The sequence below is a fragment of the Lactuca sativa genome, chromosome 2 (assembly GCF_002870075.4).
Source record: "Lactuca sativa cultivar Salinas chromosome 2, Lsat_Salinas_v11, whole genome shotgun sequence".
Classification (NCBI taxonomy): domain Eukaryota; kingdom Viridiplantae; phylum Streptophyta; class Magnoliopsida; order Asterales; family Asteraceae; genus Lactuca; species Lactuca sativa.
In genome coordinates, this window is record NC_056624.2 from 21,834,481 (window position 1) to 21,842,371 (window position 7,891).

General features: G+C 33.8%; 1 long non-coding RNA gene across 1 annotated transcript; it reads left to right on the top strand.

The window, feature by feature from the left end:
- The first annotated feature begins 1,142 nt into the window (after positions 1-1,142).
- LOC111920748 (uncharacterized) lies at positions 1,143-1,984 on the top strand. Its single transcript, XR_002859981.3, has 2 exons — positions 1,143-1,307; positions 1,374-1,984. It is a non-coding gene; the product is annotated as an uncharacterized LOC111920748 (long non-coding RNA).
- Positions 1,985-7,891: the final 5,907 nt, after the last annotated feature.

A 7,891-nucleotide genomic window follows, 5' to 3' on the forward strand; every position in this document is an offset into this window, starting at 1 on the left:
GATGCATCAATATCACTTTTCAGAATCCCTATATCCCTAACAACCAAAAATTGATTAAACAATACCAACATCTATTATAACTTTTTATTTATCAGAGAAAAACAAAGACATATTCAAGGCTACTAGGCGTTGATTTCTTCGTGGACAACATTTTCTAGGTGCCATGGGACGTTTCATTTCTCTATGCTGCCATGTTTGGCACCTCTCTTTCCCATAATTTCTTTCCTGTAGTAAACACAACGATATGTGCTTTTTTTTATTGAGTCATTCTTATATATAATAAATATTGTATAACTGGAATTATTTGATGCCTCTTAAATTTTAATGTCCTTGACCTAAGCTCAAGCCGTCCATATATTGGGCCAGCCCTAAATATAAGTGGATGGTTAACAGAAGCTTATATATTTAGTCATATTAACTAAAAATATACTTTTAAAAGTTTTCGGTTATGAATTATGTGTAATTTTTTAAAAGTTTTTTTTTATTATAAATAAATAATTATGGTCATCTATTTAAAATATTTATAAAACACTTTCTTATAAAATACAGTCTTTAAATTTTATATTTGATACATGTGTTATCTTTATCAAATTCGTAGATACAAACATAAGAAAACAATAAATATTTAATTTAAAGATGTATATTTAGTAAAACACGTTAACTAGTGACAATAGTAATAACTAATTAAACTTTAGATAAAATTAGAAAGATAAGATAGAAATACCATTAGAATAAAGGGATAAAATGCATGTATATTCGAAATAGGAGAAAACAGTTGTTGATTTCATCCTATAAAAAGTTAAAAACAGTGATGCATTCAAATTCAAATGATAATAAACTTTACAAATGTTTTACTTTTTTTAACACTAAAAATTATGAATAAATTATTATTATAAATGTTTTCAAGACATTTTTATTTCTATGTAGATTTAATGTAATAACATAAAAATTATGAATAAATCTATATTATAGATGTTTTCAATACATTTTTATTTTTATGTAGATTTAATGTAATAACATAATCAGCCCAAAAAATAACATTTATTATAATAACATGTGAGTTGGTAGTGTGTATAACATGTGTGTTTGTATATGTAGCCATGTAGGGTTCAGGCCCAAATAACAAATTTCATATAGCCCACGGAGTATAAATAGAAGCGTTCGCAAGCTCCAACCTCCATTCATCAGCCGTCGCACACCACTTTCCCAAAACCCTCTCCAATCTCTCATTTCCAGCTCTTAAAATCTATCACTTCAATTGCAGAAAATGGTACACAGGTGCTCTGTCGCCCCCATGACAAGCAATTGTAAGCCTTTTCTATTTCAGATCCTCATACTCAATGTAGGTTTAATTGTTTGGATCACTTTTGCAGCTTCATGAATGGTGTGGGTGATTCTTGCTCTGTTTCTGCACTTTTTATTTTTGTTTCTTAGATATGAATGATCTTAGTAAGATAACATCTTTTGGATGTTATCTTTTTTGGCTTTATTGGAATGGGTGGACTCGGAAATATGATACTTGGATGTTTTCTACGGACGTTTGTTGGTTTAACTAAATTTCTAGTTCTAGATGATGTATGGAACGAGAATTTAGTTAAATTATGTAGTCCCAAATTTAATCGCTGTAGGTGAATTTTCCAAGTATTTAGATTAGTTTTAAATATTTTGATTTTGAGTTGAAGTATAAACAAGGAGATTGGTGATTCTAAATGACCGTCAAGTTCAATTGACGTAAATTACGAAAGTTCTTTTTTCCTTGTGGTTTGTTTCCTGTGTCTTTCAACTTAATTTGTTCCGGTTATCGTTTTTTTGAGAGTTTGAATGAAGACGCACACGGATCTAAGCGCGGTTAGCTTAAATTTTTGTAAGCTTGACGGAAAGCTAAATATATGTAATTTGTCTTGTGGTTTGCTTCCAGACCAAAAGTGATTCCAACTTTTATAAGTTACACAAAATAAATCAAAAGTTATATTCATTGTTTTTATTTTGTTAATAAATTGACATTGTAATTTTGTATAACACTTTAAGGAAATCGTTTATTATTATTAACTAGGTTCATAAATTGTAAGTTTTAGTACAAAATTTAAACAATTTTTTTTAGGTATATAAAGGACGTTATATCTACAACCGGTAATATTTATATCGGAAAGTACATGCAACGTTTAACTTCATATGATGATTAAAAGTAGTTTTTGTTTATTATTATCATCTATATAAAGATGTCAAATGAAATTAAAAAAATGGTACAAATCAACAGATAGTTGGATTACGTGCATTGGATAAGAGATATTGCCAACAATATGTGTTACCACATCATACTACTCTTTTGATATAATTTCTAAGCCTTTCAAATCAATTTCATAAACCAAACACCATATACTACAAATTTCATAAATATTAACAAATGGACATATTAAAACAATGCTGAAATATTTTAATTACAATAAAAAAAGTCAAATCCCCCGTTTTAGTTATAATAAAAAACATGTCATTCTAAAAAAAATGTCAAATTATTGTCAATCGTTTTTGCTTGCAAATAGACTCCCATTTTTGAGTCGTAAGAAAAATTGTATTTCCCTATGAGAATTGGAAGGATAGAATGAAGGAAAACACTAAATCATTTAAACAAATAATAGCCAACTCAGATAATCTCTCTGTGTATTCTTCCAAAATTTTGTAGGGCAAGTTTGATTCTTGTGTAGCGAAAGTTGTTAATCTTTACATCATGTTGCAAGTTAAATTAGTAATTTTTGTCTATTTGTATGACACGTCGTGATTGAAATTTTTATCCATTTACAACTTCGTGATCAACTAATCTTTCTTCTAAATGTTTTGTTTTTTGAGAGCCTGAATTTGTATCCACACAACATTAACATATCGATAGACTTTAACATATAACCTTAACTAGATTATAACTCAGTGTACAATATGATTAACAGAATAAAATATGTAGACTATAAAAATTGTAAACCTTAATCATAAATTTACAAACATTTATTTTTATAGAAAATTTGATGTTTTGTTCGTAAAACTATAATTGTTATTTCTTAATTAATATCTAAAATCGTTTTTTAATTAATATCTAAAGTTGTTTCAAAACTTATCAATACCACATTTTATTTGAAAAAAAAATTAAAATCTTAATGTAATGTAACAAACATACATAAATAATAATAAAAAAAAATAAAAAAAATAAAAAAAATAAAACCTCAAATTTATATACATAAATAAAAGCCAAAGTTATTAGAAATCAAATAATATTAAAATTGGAACCGATATTTTAGTTTGAGATCCAATTATCAAACCAAACTAATTTTGATTTCGCTTACTTAATTTGATTACACCTACTTTTGAATCGTCCTTTGATTAAAATAAATACATTTGTCAGATGCTTAAATTTTATAATTTAAAAATAAAGAATATGTTAACATAGGTTAGATGTTAGTCCAAATAACATGAAGAAAACACTACAAGTAGTAAAACTATCTTATCCCTCCACACAAGATTTCGCTGCCTTTCTCCAAAGTAAATATCATCTTCATTTTTCCTATATAATGTTTTAAATAAAAATAAAAGTGTATGTCCATCAACAAAGTAGCATCATAGATTCTGTTTGAAAAAAAACTGACAAATGACAAATTTGCCATATGTTCTTGAAGTGATATGTTGAATTCATATAATAGCTAGTAACATAATTAAGAGGATGTTTGGCTAAACTTATTTAAGCTCCTTAAAAAGAGTGTTTGGATAGAAATAACTTATCAATGTATCATATCGAAAATAAGTCAAAATCTATAAGTAACTTCCCCCCTAACTTATTAGCTTATAAATTATAAGTTATAAATTGGAAAGTGTTTATAAAAAGTCATAAGCTTAGCCTAACATCCCCTGAATAGTATATTGGTTGAGTTAACCAATAAGTCATTGATTATAGAAGATGTGTATATACTTGCATTTCTAGCCCTTTGGCTCATACTTCAATCATACTTCAAGTCCTGTATAAGTAAAAAACAAATAAAAAATAGGTAATCAACTTGCTTTCAGGAATCATGTTGCCACGTATAAGCCTTTTCAAGGTGAATACTTATTCATAAATAGATCATAAACAACTAAAGTGCCTCCCTTTGATCAAAAGTTATCCATGCATTAAGAACTTTATGAGGTTACACAATGAAAGATCGACGTTGAGAAAAAACTGGTATTAGAGGCTAATGAAGTACCTTTGGAATACTTGAGTGCATATTATTGCCTTCCAAATAGAAAACTTAATCGTTTACACCAGGATATATAAAGAGGTATCCATGTGAAAAGGGAATCTTACTAACAGACAAAACACCATAATATTCACTTTCAAATGTTAAAAGCAATCTTCAAATGCATCTTCAACTGTTCATACTCTTTATAACTCATTACATGATTACCATATACATAAGCCGTTAAAACCTTTAGAAAGTCTTGCTTATCAGATCCTGCAACGTGTGTAACACAAAACTATCATAAACAAAGGACATTGGGTGACAACTTGATGAGATAATGGTTTGAAGAGTTTGATAGGTCACATGAAAAATAATTACAACATCGGGTTATAACCAAAGCTAATATTATAAACATAAATTCAGTTCAAATAGGTCCAGCTAAATTCTCCCTGAAATATTTGATCACCTACAAAAAGTCTATCAGTATTTCACCCAAAATCAAAATTAACCCTTGATGACATTTATTTGAAAACAATGCCTACAAATACCGGAATAATTTTTCGAATTCAAGTGGAAAAGATTTAATTTTCAATTAATACAGTTATAGAAAAGATACATTTGGAATATAAATTAATTGAATTACCTTCGGACTACAATGGTGATTTTTCCAACATCCTCGTCATGTGGCATTATCTTTTTGATCCAAGCCTTCATATAATTACTCAACATCAGGTGGGACAACTAAATACCAGACAACCATTCAATCACACTCTTATAATAGCTACAAAAATACTTGCACTGCCATAGCTAAATTCAAATGCAAAATTGACAAAAATCTTTTCGATTTTTCATCTATACCAACAATATTCTCATTCTGATCGGTCATTAATACTTAAAAGAGATGCTAGAAGTAAGAAAAAATCAATTCCAAAGTTAAAAATATGTCAATAAAAACAATGGGCATGATCATGATATGAGTCGACATAAACTATTGTTGCATTTTGAAACAAAATGAAAGGAAACGAATTGTTTAACTTTAAAAATAAAATTGAAAAAGAAAAAACTTTCCCCTCTCCGATCATAACATAACCTTCTTCAGAAACCACTGTGAAACACCATCATATTCTTGCATTTTTGAAACAAAATAATGGAAAGAAATCGAATTGTTTGACCTTAAACATCAAATGGAACAATAAAAAAACTCTCCCCTCTCGGATCAAAACATAACATCATTCAGAAACCACCATGAAAACACCATCATCTTTCATTTTGTAACAAAATAATGGAAAGAAATCGAACCGTCTGACCTTAAAAATCACCATTGGAAAAACCATTTTGCTGTAATTGAGGACGAAGTGACCTTTCGATTTTATGCATCCTTCACTTCATGTTGAAGAAAGAGAGGGCGGTGGGTTTTTGTAACACCCTGAATCAGAAGGCCTAGAAAGGAAAGAAAACCTCAAAATAAGGAAGTGACTTGTCGAGTAGATGGGGTGACTCGACGAGTAGGAGCGCGGATTGGGTCGTGGGTTAAGTGACCTACTCGACGAGTTAAAGGGCTGACTCGGCGAGTAGGTCAGGTTTTGGGAAAACCCTAAATGCGAGCCTTGTACCCTATTTAAAGAACATTATAACCCTTCATCAGCCTCCTTGATGCTCTCTTAAGTCCCGAACGAAACCCTAGTGCCTCCCATGAGTTTGTGAGCCTTTGTGAGCATTTTTGAGTGTTATGAAGCTTGAAGAAGAAGGTGAAGCCTTTGGGATTCAAGAAGAGACTAATAGATCCAGAAACCTCTTGCATTTTCCTCTATTTTCTGGTAAGATCATTTCCACCTTGAACATTATGCATGTAGACCTTTCTTCTTTGTCATTTTGGGGGGTTTTTAGTCCAAGAACGCTAGCATGAGATGAATGGACTTCCCAAGAGCTTGTGTTTTCGGATCTAGCACTATTAAGGGCTGTTATGGAATAAAGGCGCAAGCTTTACGCCATAGGAATCCCCATACAAGCATATGAAGTGTTCTTTTGGCCTTTTTAGCTCAAAAGGCCATGAATGGAGGAAAAAGGCGGTAGCTTTGCATGGTTAGGAGGTGGTTGGGATTAGATCTATGTTTTTGATGCTTTGAGACCCTCAGAAATCGTTTGAATAGATTGAGACATAGAGGGACTCGACGAGTCACTTGTGGGACTCGGCGAGTCAGACCGCTTTCTTGCCCCCAAACCCTTCTGTTAAAGGGTATGAGTTGAGTGGATAGGGACTCAGCCAGTCCGGGGCCATAGTGGGCATGAAGATCATCGTACTCGACGAGTTCAAGGAGGAACTCGGCGAGTCCAAGACAATCTCCTTAGTTTATGAAGGTGGACTCGGCGAGTTCAAAGGAGAACTCCGCGAGTCAGATAAAAGAGGGTCCCGATGTGTTGAAGGTGCACTTGACGAGTTCACAGAGAACTCGATGAGTAGGAGCGAAGTCTAAAGTTTGTGAGGAATGAAGGACTCGACGAGTTGATAGGCTAACTCGGCGAGTTGAAGTCAACTCGGAGCGTTGACTTTGACCGATTGACTTTAACCAAGTTTGAACTGGGTTGACATATAGGAATATTGTGGTTTAACTGTTATTTTGGGTTTTGATAGTTCGGGGAGACGAAGGATCAACAGTTCAGAAGTTGTCAGTTGGCAGTCAGAAGTGTTTCAGCTAGTCTTCAGCAGTGCGAGGTGAGTCTCCTCACTGTGTGCATGGGTCTACGGCCACAATGTCGACATATTATGTTTATGTTTATGTTTATGAATAGAAGGAAGACCTGGGGGTTAGCCCTAGGCACTTATTGTTATATATTCCGGGTTACAACCTGATGTCGGGCGAGGCCCGAGAAATGTTAGGATGCTAGAGGTCTTTGTGATTCTTACATGTGTCAGTATGATAGGTTTCGGACTGAGGGTCCGATGACGGGGTAAGCCCGAAGTATGTTAGATAATAGTATGTTTCCGGACCCGGGGTTCGATGCCGGGGAAATCCCGAGGAAGATTCTTATGTTGTATGTTAGATTATACTTGTTGTCTACGTGATACTTGTATGTGCCTGGTAGGGAGGTGAGTGTGGGCGAGGCCCCGTATCTCATCACTAGCTGAGTGTGGATGGGGATGGATGGGGATCCATATCTCGACATTAACAGAGTAGGGGCGAGGCTCGTGATAGGAAGGATGTGAGTGTGGACGGGGGCCCGTATCTCACTACTAGTAGGAGTATGGAGGGGGTTCCACTACTTCAGTAGCAGACCAGGGGCAAGGCCCAAGTTAGGCGAGGCCTTAGATCAGGGTACAGTTAGATTATGTTTATGTATGTTCTATAAGTTATTTGACCGTATGTATGTGTATGGCTGGCTAGGCCCAGAGACAAGTGGGGCCTAAGGGAAATAAATCTGTATACCGAGCGGGGCTCGATGCCAGGTGAGACCTGATGCCAGAGGGGGCCTAATGCCGGACGGGGTCCGATGCAGTGGGCGGGGGCCCAATATGTGGTTATGTGATCATGGTTATGCGTTTGTGGTATATGGTAGGTTGGGGAACTCACTAAGCTTCGTGCTTACGATTTTCAGTTTTGGTTTCAGGTACTTCCGGTAGCGGAGGGGAGAGCTTAGGATGATCGTATGGCACACACTAAGAAGATTAGCCTGGTATGTTTACTCTGATGAAATGA